The sequence below is a fragment of the Charadrius vociferus genome, unplaced genomic scaffold (assembly GCF_000708025.1).
Source record: "Charadrius vociferus isolate BGI_N301 unplaced genomic scaffold, ASM70802v2 scaffold129, whole genome shotgun sequence".
Classification (NCBI taxonomy): Eukaryota; Metazoa; Chordata; class Aves; order Charadriiformes; family Charadriidae; genus Charadrius; species Charadrius vociferus.
This window is the reverse complement of record NW_009661374.1, coordinates 3,455,844-3,470,793: the sequence shown is the minus strand read 5'-3', so window position 1 is coordinate 3,470,793 and position 14,950 is coordinate 3,455,844. Positions and strand designations below refer to the sequence as shown.

At 41.0% G+C, this 14,950-nt stretch overlaps 1 protein-coding gene across 1 annotated transcript in view; it reads left to right on the top strand.

Annotated features, from left to right (window-relative positions):
- Positions 1-14,950, top strand: part of SEC63 (SEC63 homolog (S. cerevisiae)) — a 63,575-nt gene that overhangs the window by 545 nt on the left and 48,080 nt on the right. The window lies entirely within an intron of this gene.

The following is a 14,950-nucleotide window of genomic DNA, read 5'->3' as shown; positions in this document are numbered from 1 at the left end:
TGCCGGTTGGTTGGGGATGGGGGGTGGGGCACCCGGCTGGCGGTGTAGTTGGTGTCAGCCATTTAGCGGTGCCCCGGGGGCGGACGGCAACCGAGGGGGTGGGGGTGGGTGTCCGAAAGCGCGCTGGGCTCCGCGCCTCTGCTCCTGCAGAGTCATTGCTGCGCTGGGGGCTGATGCTTTGTTTTGGGCTTTGGGGGAGGTGTGGGTGGGTGGGTGGTATTTGTTTATTTTTATTTATTATTTTTTATTTTATTGTCTTCCTGGGGTGTTTCGGGGCAGATGACCTAAATTTTCGTCGTGGGAACAGAATAAACTATTGAACGGTGTTTTGGAGTTGAGGCCAAAGAGGAAAAGTTACCAGGCTCTGCTTTTAGACGCTGTAAGGTCACACCGAGCGTGAAAATGGGGCTTTAATTTTTTCCCATTACAAGTCATGCGGCGTCCTAAGTGCTTGATTCCTCTTCCACCCTTTGGGATGATGTTTTGTGGCCCAAGTGATGTTGGAAAGTTTCTCTGAATACTTCTAAATTTCATTTCCACAGTCATTTCCCTCTTTGTCTTTCCTGCATCCCTCTACTCTTGGAGAGGGATGGCATTTTGGTATGTAGGCTGCCAGGAACATGTCTTTAACTGCAGTTTTGAAGTGAAAAAGGCTGTAGAAATTGTGTTGAAAGGCGGGATGGTAAACGCTCAGTAGACCAGGGATGCTTGATGTTGATTCCCATCGCTGAAACTACTGACCTTTTACGAACACTTGTGCTTTGCAATCTGAGAAAAATTCCTTTCGTTCACAGCGTCTTTTTTAAGGTCAGTATCTGGTGGTTGTTTAGTGGTTTTGTATGCCATTTTAAATGGCTTGCGTGGTTCTGTTTAACTTAGTTTTATATGTAAAAGAAATACTCAACAATTAAATCTTACTCCTGTACCCTCGAGTAAGGAGAAGAAAAATTGATAGAACAAATGTTGTTTTGGTGCTAAGTCATGGCTGTACACAGTCTTGGTTACTGCCAGACATGACATGCCTGGGGCTTCTGGCAGGGCACTGGCTAGAGAACCTCTTTGGAGGATTGATCTCTGCCCTCCAGATACTACTTGTTGTATGACTGAGGAGTTAGTTCTTTCTGTTAGAAAGAAAGGTTTCTCTGCCTTGTCTTGCAGAGTCCTGGCTGTTGCAAGAGGGAGACGTTACTGCTGTTGAAGACATGTTGTAATCTTTGGGTTGTTTTTAAGGAGTGGGAGATCAAAGAGAGAAGATAACTCTACTCCTGTAACCTTTCTCTGAAACTCAAGGTTTTTGTTTTATTTTTGTTCTGGTGAAGGGGGGGAGGCAGTGGGGGAGAAAATCGCTCTTTCTCTTGGATAGTGTTTTACTTCCTCTGTAGTTCTTGGCAACTGCTTCTTGGGAAAACTGATGTGACTTGGTTGGGATGCTGTGCAGAATGGTACAGACGGCCAGCCGTGACGCTCAGTGCTGTTAACTTCAGTTTGAAGGGGTTGACAGAAGCCGGAAAAGCTGTAGAAATGCTGTCAAGCTTGGAAACACTTTACTAGCCTTATATTTGATCGTCAGATATCCTTACAGGATGGCACAAAATGAAACCCTAACTTTGGAATATGGCTATATGGATTGTACCCAGTTTCCAAATAGGCTTGCCATTAAACGTTACTCATTTCTTTCCTTCTAGCCAGTGTTGTCGAGTGTGTGGAGAGCCTGCTGCATATCGTTCTGCAATTAATGCTACGTTCTTACAAAAGCTGTATCAAACCATACTTTCCAAAACACAAGGTAGATTTTATTACGCTGTTGGTACAAAAATGAGTCAACGAAGTGAAAATCACCAGGCATGGCAGTGAATGGAAATGAAAGAATGATTTCTGCCTCATAATTGTCTTAATGGATTTTAAAATGTGGGTAAATGTGGATTTTAAAATGTCCAGGTTTTGGCATAGGGTTTAATAGCGTGCTTACAGTCTCCTGGTTGAGTTCTGTTCGGCAGGCTCCTTTTGAATAAAGTGTTGAGGTGTTGTGCAGATCACAGGACTGCTGGAGCGCTCCCATGCTTCATTGTAGTGCTGTAGTTATTTAATTGTATGGCTCTTGGGTGACTGTTTCCAGCAAAATCCTAATAGTCTTCACACAACTTCATATGCGTTCAACCGTACCTGTTCCAGTGTTTGAACCAGATTTCAGGAATAAATTAAAACCTTGTGCTGATGCGAATTACTGAATGTTTAGCCATGACTTTTTGTTTTCAGAATAGTTCACTAAAAAAAAAACCCCAACAACCCAAAACCAAAACACATGTGTAATTTTGGAAGCCAAGAGAAGACCTATGTCTTCACAAGAAAAATTTTCCAGCACTGCTAGCTTCTGATTACTGTAATGAGCAGGAATATCTGGACTTCGATAAGAGGTGTTTATTTTGATGCTAATTTAGAGCAGGTTTTCCAACCAGTGAGGCACAGTACAGAGCCAAACTGAATAAGCTCTGCCAAGACCTCTGCTACCCCCATGTAGGACCAACTAAGATTTTTGTTCTGGAGTTGTGTTTTGTCCTGCCTGTGTTAGAGAGTCCAGTGTAGAGATGCCTTTGTGGCCTTGGGCAGAGTTGGTGAAGTCCAGGTGAACTAGCTGGCGGTTCGAGCCTACCGGGAGTGAGAAGACTGGATTGGAGCGAACTTTTGACGTAAGTCACATGCCTGTCCTCCTCACTTCAAGACCAGTTTGCAATGCGAACCAGAGCACCCGAAAGACATAGAGCAGATGCCTTTTTTTGGTAAAAACTAGGTTGGAAGATGTACTTCAGCCACATTGTTTTGTGAGAGCGGACTAGGGCTAGTCTGAAGCAGGAATGAAATGCTTATAGAGGGGAGGTCGAGCCTTTGGTGCCCACTGCTTCCTTCTAGAAATGCACTGCCATAGATTGCTGGTGCCTCATAGAGTAGAGAGAGCTCCAGCGGAGGGGGAGAAACGGGAGTGCAATACGTTCGCAGCTCTCTTCAAGTGAGGTTTGGCACCAAAAATTTGACAATTACTGATGGTTTGTAACATTGTAGGATTTGTTCTGTGCTGTAGTTTTATAGTAAATTAAAGGAAAAAAAAAAAACAGTGTTTGGTTTTTTTGTGAAGATTGGAACATAAGAATATACTGCTTTACTATTTCGAGAAAAGTCAGAATGTGTTACCTAATGTCAGATTTTTAGCAGGATAGGTTTTTTTTGGCAAGCCATTAGGATTTTACTCTTAGTTCTTTTTAAAATAAACTTTTGAAAGGCCTTTTCAATACCACTGTCTTGAAGAACAGTATGATTTAACTTGTTGTCTCTCTCAGGTCCTGAGTAAAATTTGAGCTGCTTTTATTTCCTGGGTATCTAAACCTGCTTTCTCCAGGCATTCTGGGAGCATCCATATGAAGTGTTGCTGCAGCCTGCAGAAGGGATCAGTATTTATATTTTGGAGGGTTTTGCTGTGGTGTGGTAGTCACCCTGTGAACTGTCCTATAATTTCATTACCTCAGCTTTGATAAACCAAACAAGCAGGTAATTGACTTTATAAAATGGATTTGTCCCAATGACTTTATCTCCTCCGTGTTCATTGTAGAGTTAATAAGACTCTTGTAAAAGGTTAATTGTTCAGCTTTGTGTCTTGGGCTGCAGTTTCATAACTGCTTCAAGGTAGCAGTGCTCTGACAGTAAGTCTTGTATTTCTCCCACTCCCTTGTGCCAAATAGAGCACCTGAGCAGTGTGGGGCGTTGGAAGAAAGTAATTTGAGCTAAACCGAATTTTGGAGGTTTTTTTATGTCTTTTAATGTGTATTAGTTTCTGCTTATGACTCACTGGATGTCTGGGATGGTGCAGGACGTGACTTTGAGCTGGGAGGGGAGAAGACTGATTCTTTCAGTGGTGGTGATGGTGAAACTGCTGTGTTGTCTATCCTTGACTTATACCTTTAAAACATATATGTGTGTTTTATTATTAAAAAAGCCCACAACAGTTCATACTTTTTGTGGATTACCTCTGTTTTGGGTAAATATTAGCATAACTTTAGCATAATTACTGCGAGGAAAACTATTGCAAGGACTGTTCTTGATTTAGAACTAAAAATATGGTTGCTGAAAAGTTATTTGATGCAGATTAACTTCTTAACTAAAAAGTATTTTCTGAAATGGGAATTTTTAAATTGTTTTTCAAAAAGTTAATTGTGAGAGTTGAAGAGAAGATGTTTTTTTTCTCAGCAATTAGGAATGGCTAAGTGCCCATCAAAGTACCTCCGTGTTGTTGAACTTGCTTTGAACCAGTTTCACTGTAGGCTTGTGTGGATCATCATCAGCATCTAGAAGGGAAATGGAGAGCAAGAGGTGACTGAATTTAGTTGGATAATGTGCCAGCTGTTGCACAATGCAGATGTGTTTGCTGAACTTTGTGTACTTTTGGGCTTATACCTGTGCTGCTGAATTGACACGCATAATTATAAATCTCTGCTGAAACAGGTGGTCATAGAGTGTGATGTGCTTCGTAGCCAAGTACATGTATCTGAAAGCTTGTCATTTCATCCAATTTTTGGGTTTATTTTGGTCTACATGAAATAAATTATCCTGGTTTAGGGCACTGGGTATTCATAATTTGTTGCTAAGCTGCTGGAAAGAATAAAAGTTTCTCTCCTGAGCCTTTTACAGTAACTTGAACAAAACAAGATGTTGAAAACAGTTCAAAACCCCCAAAGAATAATAACTGTGAATGTGGGGATAATGTTAATGAAAGTTTTCTCTCTCAGCCTCTTCTATGAGAGAAAAGAGGCTGTAGAAGCTATTCAGCTTGGAACATAGCTCATCCTTCCTGAAGTGTGAGAACAGAAAAACCTGCTGCAGGAATGGGGGGGGGGAAGATGAGCTGCTGCGTTTCCATATCTAGGAAAAAAATATTGATATGAAATAGATAAAAGCTGTTCAGTTTACTTTCATTGTGATAGAAATCCATGTGTTTTTTTTTGTCTGTCCTATGTCCCCTCCACCCGCAGCTATATGTTATCCTGTTGCTCACTAGCCTTTTTTCCCCTGCACCCTTCCCTCTCAACTGTTTGAGACGTATGCTAAAGTTTTCTTGAAGAGCACTATGCTAATAGAAAGAAAAACTTTAAAAAGATCTGGTTAAGGGAGGCTATTCCCAGCTAATCTTTGAAGATGCCATGCCTCTAGGAAGTAGCATGGGCTGTTTGAGAACCTCTGTTCTAGTCCAGCCTTTTTGCATTGATACTGGGCAAAGTATGGAAATACTTAAAAATATAGCTTATTAGGTGACTGTTGAAAGGAAGAATAGAATATAATGACATTACTTAATATTACTTTATTAATTTTTTACTGTATTGCTATTTTCAAGAAGTAGGGGTTTTTGCATGCTACTATCTATAGTACTTGGCACCCATGTTCAAAACCTTGAAAAAGTCCTGTAAGGTTTACTGCATTAGGAACCATACTTCTCTGTATATCTGCCCACTACGCAGGATATTCCTATGTAGTAGTGTAAATATGAAGGTTTTTCTGTACTTTTCGTTGCACTTCTCGTCTGTAGATCTCGAGGCTGTCTTCAGAGATCCACATTAATCCCCTGCTTTAAGATGGAAGCAGAGGAACTGAGCCTATAAAGTTTATTTGGCTCTTTAAGGACAAACAGTCTACAACTTGGATGAGACTCAAGCGGGCGTAAAGAATGCAGGCAGCATTTCTTCTGTTTTATTTGTAATGGAGTAATGAGCACTTGTACCTTACCTCAGCTGTGGGAAAGGAAGGGTGTCTCAGTACTACCTAATACTGCTGCTCCCACTCTGGGGTGGAATTCTGCTGTGCTGCTTCTGATCTTTTGGTGAGATAAGACTGGTTGGAGTGGGTTAGCCGTGACCCCTGTCCTTGCTCATAGCTCATTGAGATCTCATTAACCTTACCTCAAAAGTATTTCACAGCATTTTGGTATTTGGTAGTACAGGATAAAAGTACAGGATGCTGGTAAAGTACAGGATAAAAGGACAGGATAAAAACACAGGATACCACGCTCATTGCTAATGTGATGGACGAGCATGGGTGTGAAAACCTGATATCTGAATATAAGCATTTTGTGCCTGTATGTGCATGTGCTTATCCTTTCCTGTTAATACAACCTTTGAGAATTCTGTCAGGAAGTAGGAGAGTCAGTGAAACTCAGTTATGCATTTAAGAACTGTTATTACATATAAATTGATTTTTTTTTTGTGTCAGGTACTGAGAGATTGAGTGTGTACTATGGTTAACTTAAACCATTTCAAGTTCAGAAAAATGCAGCTTATTAGATGACTGTTAAAAGGGAGAATAGAATATCATGCTGATACTTAACACTGTTTTGTTAATTTTTCACTATATTGCTATCTTGAAGCAGTAGGGGTTTTTTGCAGAAACATTTGAAGAAAGGGCAAACATTATGAGATGCCATTAGTGATGCCTAGCAATTATCTCTAAAAATACTTTTCAAAACAAAGCATTTGGGCCGAGTTATCTAAACTGCTGTGTTATTTGGAAAAAAAAAAAAGGCATGTCTTTTCATGGAATTTTTTGGAAGTATTGTAATCTTATTATGAGCATTGTAGCCTCCTAGCAGTAAAAGAAAATTAATAACCCTGTATTAGAGATTAGTTGAGTAGCTTCAAGACTGTCCAGAACAGTTAATTCTGAAAAGCTTTTTGTTGCAAGATAAAGATCGAGCTATTACAAGAACTTTGTCTCTCATTACACATACATGAAAATAAAGCTGTTTCTATTTTTTGTAAAATTCAACCTTTGTTATGGAAGCTTATGAAAACAGCATTGTAAAAGTTTCATTATATACCTTGTTGTTAATTTTCTGCTTGCTGCAAGAATGTCTTGAACTACTCACGTAGGTGACACTGAACTACTGCCAGGATGTACAGGCTATGTGTTAGAGAATTCAAGTTAGTGCTATTTAACCTGATATATTCAAGGGTGAAGTGTGATGGTTCAGTTGTGGTTTTGTGAGCAGCTAAACCATTCTTGAAGGAGGAGCAGGAATTTGAGAGAGGAGCAAGGTAAATGACAAGGAATGGGATCAACAGCGATGCCAAAGTGGGGATGTTGGGGTGGGTTTTTTTGGGGTGGTGTTCCCCCCCCCCTTCAAATTCATGGCTGTGAAGAAGGGTGCAGATCTGCAGCAATTTGAACAAGTCTAGCCTGGGGCTGCTGCTGTGTCCTTTCATCTTGTGGCGCTGCCTTCTCCCATTGAGGGATTTGTAGTCCCTTCCCTCAGTTGTTAGCCAGGACCTGGCACACATGTGCCTGCCTTTCATGGTGAGAGAGGTCATGCTGGCTGGACCACATCAAGAGTAGGGAGCAGCCCAAAGCAGGTACTTCATTTCTTTCCTGAACAAAAAGATTTGTGTCTGCACCAGTTTTTAAATAAGTGTACAATTGAGAAGATTGAAGATGTGTTTTCAGATTTTCATTTAATATTTCCCTTGTACAGAAAATCACTTAGAAGCATTCGAAATATATATCTGTTGGAGATGATGCACTTTAGATTCAAAAGATGCCTTTATCTTGGTTGGCTGGTTGAACTATTTGAAACTAGGATATTTGCTAGTGTTGTGACTTCTACAAAGGCTTACCAACAAAGTTTCAAATATTGACTGGTTTGGGTTTTTTCTGAAACAAAAGTGTGGGTCAGGTCAGATGTCATCTTTACATGATATTACAAAAGCGTACGCCTTAAGGAGGGAATAACAGGACAAGCATAAATGATGCTTCCTTTGCATATTTTCCCAGTTTCCAATGGTGTTTTAGTTCAACTTTTAGTTTTTAGTTCAGCTTTTAGCATAGCATCTATACCATCCTGTGGCAAGGAGTTCACCAGCTCTGCTGCCCACACTGCAAATAATCAACTTGGTTTTGCATCTGCTGCTGATTTTATTTGACGATCTTTATTTGCTGTGCTGGAAGAGGCAGTAAACATTCAATCCTGTCTATCCTGGCTGTCACTTAGGTTTTTTACAGCCTCCCGTTGCCTCTCCTTGCACTTTTCACTCTCCCAGCCAAAAGATTTGTAGTTGGTATTTTGGACATAAATTTCTCCTATGTTCAATGGCCCTTGTTCGCATTAATTGAATGTTTTCTAGTTGCCCGTCTTTGAGAGGCAGGGACTAGGACTGTGCATCATACTCAAGGTTTGTACATACCTTAAGCTTATGTGGTGGAATAATGTTCTCTTCCTTTCCTCACAGGAGTGCTCTAAACATTTGCTTTGCTTTGTACAACTAATAAGCATTCAGCTGATGTTTTCATAGAACAGTTTCTCACAACACCAAGATTGCATTCCTGAGAGGTAATGGTTGGCCCCAAGGTCATCCTCATATACATGAAACTAGGATAATCCCCGTTGCTTTTGACATTTTCATGCCCTGAATTGCACGTGCCATTCTGTAAGTCCACTTGCTTGATCTTTACAATTCTTTGGGATACCCTTGCCTGTGTTACCCAGAATAAGTTAATATCTTCCAGATTTTACTGCTCGCCCCTTTACTCAGCTTACTTAGGAGCGAAATATGAGTATTGTAGTTCTAGCACAGATTCCTGTGGAATTCCAGGTGATTTTCTTCTGCTTCTAGTCACATACTTATTTTTGCAATAGTTAGATGGTTGTCCTGAAAGACTTCTAAGAGAAACCTTTCGAAAGCCTTTTGGCAACCACAGACTCTCTCAGTAGGATCTCCTCTTCCATACATTTACTTCCTCTAGAGAACTTAAGTTTGTAAAGCTCACTTTCTGTTTACAAAAGCCTCACTGATGATAAACGGATGTATGGTACTGATCCCAGTGTCTACTAATTCTGTCCTTAGTTATCGTTTCTTCAAGGTGTGCATCAGAACATTACCGAACATGGGCATTTTTAGCAATTGGTGGTATGCGAAATGACTTTTGTCTACATTTGTTTTGGATTGAATGTGTTCTGGTTTCCTCCCCATGCCGAGTTGATAAAATAAAGCTAATAATTAAGGATGTGTAAGTCTTGGAGCCCAGCGTTGTCATTGATTTAATCTAAAATTGTTAACCTTGACTCATGTGGGTGTCGTTCCATATTAAAAGGGCCGGTTTTCTGATTCCTGTCAGATTCTATTGAAGTTTTGCTGATGCACCTGTAGGTCCAGCCCTACTGAAAATTTGATAATTTAGGTGATGTAGCTTAAAAGTTAGCATAGTTAGTCCCACTGACTGTTTTGTCAGCACAAGTGAAATACTGTACTAATAGGAAGGAGAAGGCTTGGAATTGGCTTTGTTAGGAGTAGTGTAATGTGCCCCGAGACCAGCGAGGCTGTCTAAACAGAAAGTCCCAGTAAGTAAATGCTGAAAAGAAGTTAACTTTCAAGATGTTGAATCATCTTATGTTACTGTTTATTAAAGTCATTAGTAACAAATGCTATGTTTTGGTCAGCAAATATGTGTGGAACAATGTGAATTAAAAGCTAGGTTACTTTTTGTCCCTTTAATACTTTATCTAGTTGCTGCAAAACATGCTCTGGGAAAGAAGATGCCTTGCTATGAAGGTCTTTCACAGGACTTTCTGTAGTTTATGAACTGCTTGGAGTTCTAATAGTTAACAACAACATGATACTCAAAACACCTGATTTTTTTTTATTATTATTATTTCTACAAATATTTACTAGACAGAAAAAAATCTCTTTGAAAACAACTAAGGTCAGCTTATTCAGCTATAAACAATTTAGTGAAGAGGCTAACTTGGACATGACCTCTTTATAGATAAACTTGGGGTAATGAGGACAATTCTTATAATAATAGACATGAGAATTGGAAAGCATCTATTCAGGTCATTTCAATAATATGGTCAGTTCAAAGTCCTGAAACATGCTTTCCAGTTTAAAAAAAAAAGTAATCTTAACTGACACACTAGTGGTCACTTGAAGTCTTTGGGATTTAAGCAACTGCATTTTAGAACACTTGTAAATCAATTTAATTTGCTTGATGCCTCATAATTTGGGGTTTTACGCTAGAAGTCAATCCTATTATAATAAGATTTGAAATTATTTAGTACTTCAGAGGAGTTGCTGAATTTGTGAGTTGCTGTGAGTTTGAATCCTGCTTCTTAGTTGCTGGGGAAGATGGGTTACTGCTTTAAAACATCATTATCAGTGTTTGTCAGTGGCTTCTTTTGAAAGTAAGTGTAGGGTTTTTTCCTAATCCTGTTTTAAATTATTCGTGGGTACCATACTATATCCATGTTGAGTCTATTTTACAATAATTAAGGAAAATGTCAAAAGAGTTAAGCAAAAATGGCCTAGTAAAGCAGTAGGGTAGCATTTTCATGCTTGCATTCATCTCCTGTTATCTGAGAAATGGTTCTGTGATTAAAAAAGTAAATTTGTTCAGAGGGACACATTTTAAGACCTCAGTAAATACATCGTCTGTACTAATGTTTAATTTCTGTGATTGTTGAAGTAGGAAAAAGTGCAAGACTTCAGCTTTTGCGTATGTATGTGTGTACATTGCATATATGTGTAGCTGTTGAAAGGAAATGGGAACCTGTTTAGTGCTCAGTTTAGAGGACTAAAACTGTAAAACTCTGAACAAAACCCAGCAAAATGAGAAACTCTGAAGAGCAGTATTTCAGCTGAGACTGTTGCCCTCAGTTTGAACAGAACAGGCACCCTTGGGTCATAACCTTTACTCAAGACTTGCACGCTGTGTGTATTGCTTGCATCTCTTGATGCATTCCACAGGTACAAGTTTCCAGGACAGGGGTATAGAGAGGATGACATGCTACAAATAAGTTTTGTGAAAGTCTGTCTTTGAAGTGATCTTGGCATTTCCTAGGCTGCAGAACTCTGTCACTCCGTGTTCCTTGCTGAAAGAAGTCCTTTTCTTTCGAAACCAAGCAGCATTCTCCTTTGGGTGAATTGTCTGCATCTGGTGGGCAGAATGTTTCATATGCACCTCCTCATATTTCTTTTTCTGACAGAGTCCACGGGAGCTGTATTTTAGACTTGCTGCCTTTGCTTTTCGTAGTAGCCTGAAGGCAGAAAGGTTGCGGGAGGCTAGGACGTACTTCTGTTCTTTCCTACTGCTTGAGGTAGAATGATGGAAAACTGGTGGCTTCCATTTATTCTGGATATTAAGTTTTTGTTAGTTTTTCACTGTCCTAAAAATTGACTGTATGATCTTTTTAAGCTTTTATATGCTTTACGTATGAGTACTGATGTCAGTCTTATATTGTGGTATTTTTTCCTAAAACTGACCCGTGTTGTTTGCAGCTGAAACAAGATTCTGGTGATTAAAACTTTTCTATACAGTTCCAGGTGTACCTTTTTCCTTTCAATTTTAGAAGTAATTTCTGAAGTAACAGCTAGAGTAGGTTATCTCCACAGGTTACTAAAAATGAAACAAAACTCGTACAGTGCTGTTGTATTGCTTCATGGTGTTCACCCCAAAATGAGTTGTATCCCAGATCTTTCTTTTGATGTCTTGGCATAGCCCAGTTATCTGGCGCCCTTGTCAGAACCACAGAAGTGGTTCATTCTTTCTGCGGTACAGTTTTTAACATGTTTTGTGAAGTCGTGTCAGCATGTGTCATAGATTCTTCTTCCTGACCTGCCTGGCAGTGCCCATGTTGCCAGCATCCTTTGTGTTCCTCGTGTTCCAATAGAAGCATGTCTGCTTCGCTAGTCATCAGTAGTACTGCCGGGGTGGTGATCCAAGTGTGGTAAAACAATATGCAGTTGCTGCGTTTTATAAAGGCCTTGGTTTTTGAAGAGAGTATTTGTTTGAGAAGCCGAAGACTTTATATTCTCATGAGGAGGGGGCAGGAGAGAAGTGCAGAAAGGCAGTGTGTGTGCCAGTAAGTAAGGTATGCGTATACATCAAAACCAAACTGAAGTCAGGTGTGGCTGAGTTGTAGGCGACAAGTTGTATATGATCCATGGAAACAGCAAATCCAACCTGTGATCAGCTCCCCTCTGCGTTTGTGTGCCCTGTGTTCCTTACCCATCGTGTGATGGATGAATGAACAGATGTTGAGACAGACATGAGAAAAATTTTTTGCCCTGTGAGGGTGATCGAGAGCTAGAACAGGTTGCTCAGAGAAACTGTGGGATCTCTGTCCTTGAAGATATCCAAAGGCCTACAGCTACAGCCTAAAGCAACCGGCTTTCTTGACCCTCCTCTGAGAGGCAGGGTTGGATTAGATGATCTCCAGAGGTCTCTTCCAACCTCAAACGTTCAGCTGTTCTGTGATAACCAAGAACTGTGTGGTCTGGGTTACCCATCCAGAAAGGCTTATTCATATTAAAATTGCTCTCTCAATTGCTGGATATTCAATGTAAGTTCTGACAAAGAGGAAACAATTATTTACTTAAGCATTCTCTACTGATACCTGTATTGTCGCCTGGAATACAAAGGAAGAAAGCCTTTAGTCACCAAATAAAAGAAATAAACATAAAAGATGGTCTTTTTTTCCTCCCTTTTTTAATAATTGCTTTGAGCTCCTCATTCGGATGTTGCGTACCTCTGGATTGAACATAAAGTTGACTATATGTCAAACTTGCAGATCTGTCGGTGATCTTCACTCATTCTCGAGTTAAGGTGTGTAGCAGAATGGGCAGCTACCTTTAAGCAAGCAAAAGTCTAAAATACTTGTTAATTACTTTATTTCCATCCAAAAGTAGTAAGCAGAGTAGTGTACAAATGAACTTTTTTCCCATTTAGTTATTAATAGCCTAGCTGTGCTGGGGTCTTGATTTTGTTTTCGTTTGTCTAAAAGCTTTACACAATGTTGGATTAAAATATCTACCTGTATCACTGGAGGACCTGACTAGCTCTTTCTGAATAATTGGAAGAGATGGCACTCAGGTTTCCTTTTGTACCAGTAATTGTTCTATTTCTTGAAGAGTGTATTAAGATTTAGTTTTGGCTGGACATTCACATACATTTGTTAAGATATTATAATAGGCGCTTGTGAGAACCCTCTGAAAGTAAGATAACTGTACTGATGAAAAAGTGCTTGTGAATCTCAGGAAACTTTGGATGCATCCAGAACAATTTGGGGGGAAATGGAGGAATTATGGGATGCTCTCCCAGTTTATTTGCAGAAATGAACTGGCAGTCTACATCCTCATCTGAGAGGGGCTGCTTTAACAGTACCTTGATGCATGGGTTATTGTTAGCGAGATTAATTCAAAAGCCCACAGATGCATCATGCCTTTGCTTTTCAAGGCTGTTTAATACCCATTTAAAAAAACCATAGGAGAGATTCACCATTGTTGAGGGCTTTGCCCATCAAATGAGAAGTCGTTTTGGCTAGAGGAAAAGCGTTCCCCTCCCCTCCCCTTGTCTCACTGTAATCCCATATCTAAGGGTGATGTCTGAAATGCTCTTCTGCTTTAATGGGAAGCCATGATCTGGAGTGAGAAGAAACAGAAAACTCTTACCTGCTTTTCAGACTCTCAACCCCTTTCCCTGACAGAGCAAGGACTCCAGAGCTAAAGTCTGAAGAAGGTACAATTCCTGTTCTACTGCAAAGCTTTACCCTGAGCAGCATGGCATGTATTTACTCCTGTGTGCGCGGGGTCTGCAGGATATTGCAGTGTGTGGTGGGTTGACCCTGGCTGGATGCTGGGTGCCCACCAAGCTGCTCTGTCCCTGCCCTCCTCAGCTGGACAGGGGAGAAAAAATATAGTGAAGGCTCCTGGGTCAAGATAAGGACAGGGAAATCACTCAGCAATTACCATCGCTGGCAAAACAGACTCGACTTGCGGAAAATTAATTTAATTTATTGCCAATCAAATCAGAGTAGGGTAATGCGAAATAAAACCAAATCTTAAAAAACTGTGCCCCCACTCCTCCCTCTTCCCAGGTGCCACTTCACTCCCGATTTCTCTACCTCCTTGCCCCGAGTGGCACAGCGGGTCAGGGAATGGGGGTTGTGCTCAGTTCATCACATGTTGTCTCTGCTGCTCCTTTCTCCTCACACGCTTCCTCTGCTCCAGCGTGGGGTCCCTCCCACAGGGGAACAGTTCTCCACAAACTTCTCCAGTATGAGTCCTTCCACAGGCTGCAGTTCTTCACGAACTGCTCCAGTGTGGGTCCCTTCCATGAATTGCAGTCCTTCAGGAACAGACTGCTCCTGTGTTGGTCGTCCCCCACAGGGTCACAGGTCCTGCCAGCAAACCTGCTCCAGTGTAGGTTCCTCTCTCCATGGGTCCACAGGTCCTGCCAGGAGCCTACTCCAGTGCAGCCTTCCCATGGGGTCACAGTCTCCTTGGGGCACATCCACCTGCTCCAGCGTTGGATCCTTCATGGGCTGCAGGTGGATATCTGCTCTGCTGTGGACCTCCATGGTGTCTGCAGAGTTGTTTCTCTCACGTATTCTTACTCCTCTCTCTGGCTGCAATTGCTGTTGTGTAGGGCTTCCCCCCCTGCTTCTTAAATATGTTATCACAGAGGTGCTACCACCATCGCTGATGGGCTTGGCTGTGGCCAGCAGTGGGTCTGTCTTGGAGCTGGCTGGCATTGGCTCTATTGGATGTGGGGGAAGTCCTAGCAGCTTCTCAGAGAAGCCACCCCTGTAGACCCCCCACCCTAAAACCTTGCTCAAACCCAATACACAGGGACAGTGTGCCAGTTCTGTGGCATGGCAAATCCACTTGTATGAAAGAAAGCTCCTTGGGAGAAGGCGGCGAATAAAAAAGGACCTGATTTATCCACAACTGGCTCATCAGCAATACATTGCTGCTTTTGTTAAGCACAGTAATGATCTGGTATTCTGGCTCTTGCTAGCCTTTTTTTTTCTTTTTTTTTTCTTTTTTCCTTTTTTTCCTTTTTTATTTTCCTTTTTTTTTTTTCCCCCCTTGCAACCAATTTCTTCCTAACAAGATAAGTATTGTATTTGGTGCAATCACATAGGTTG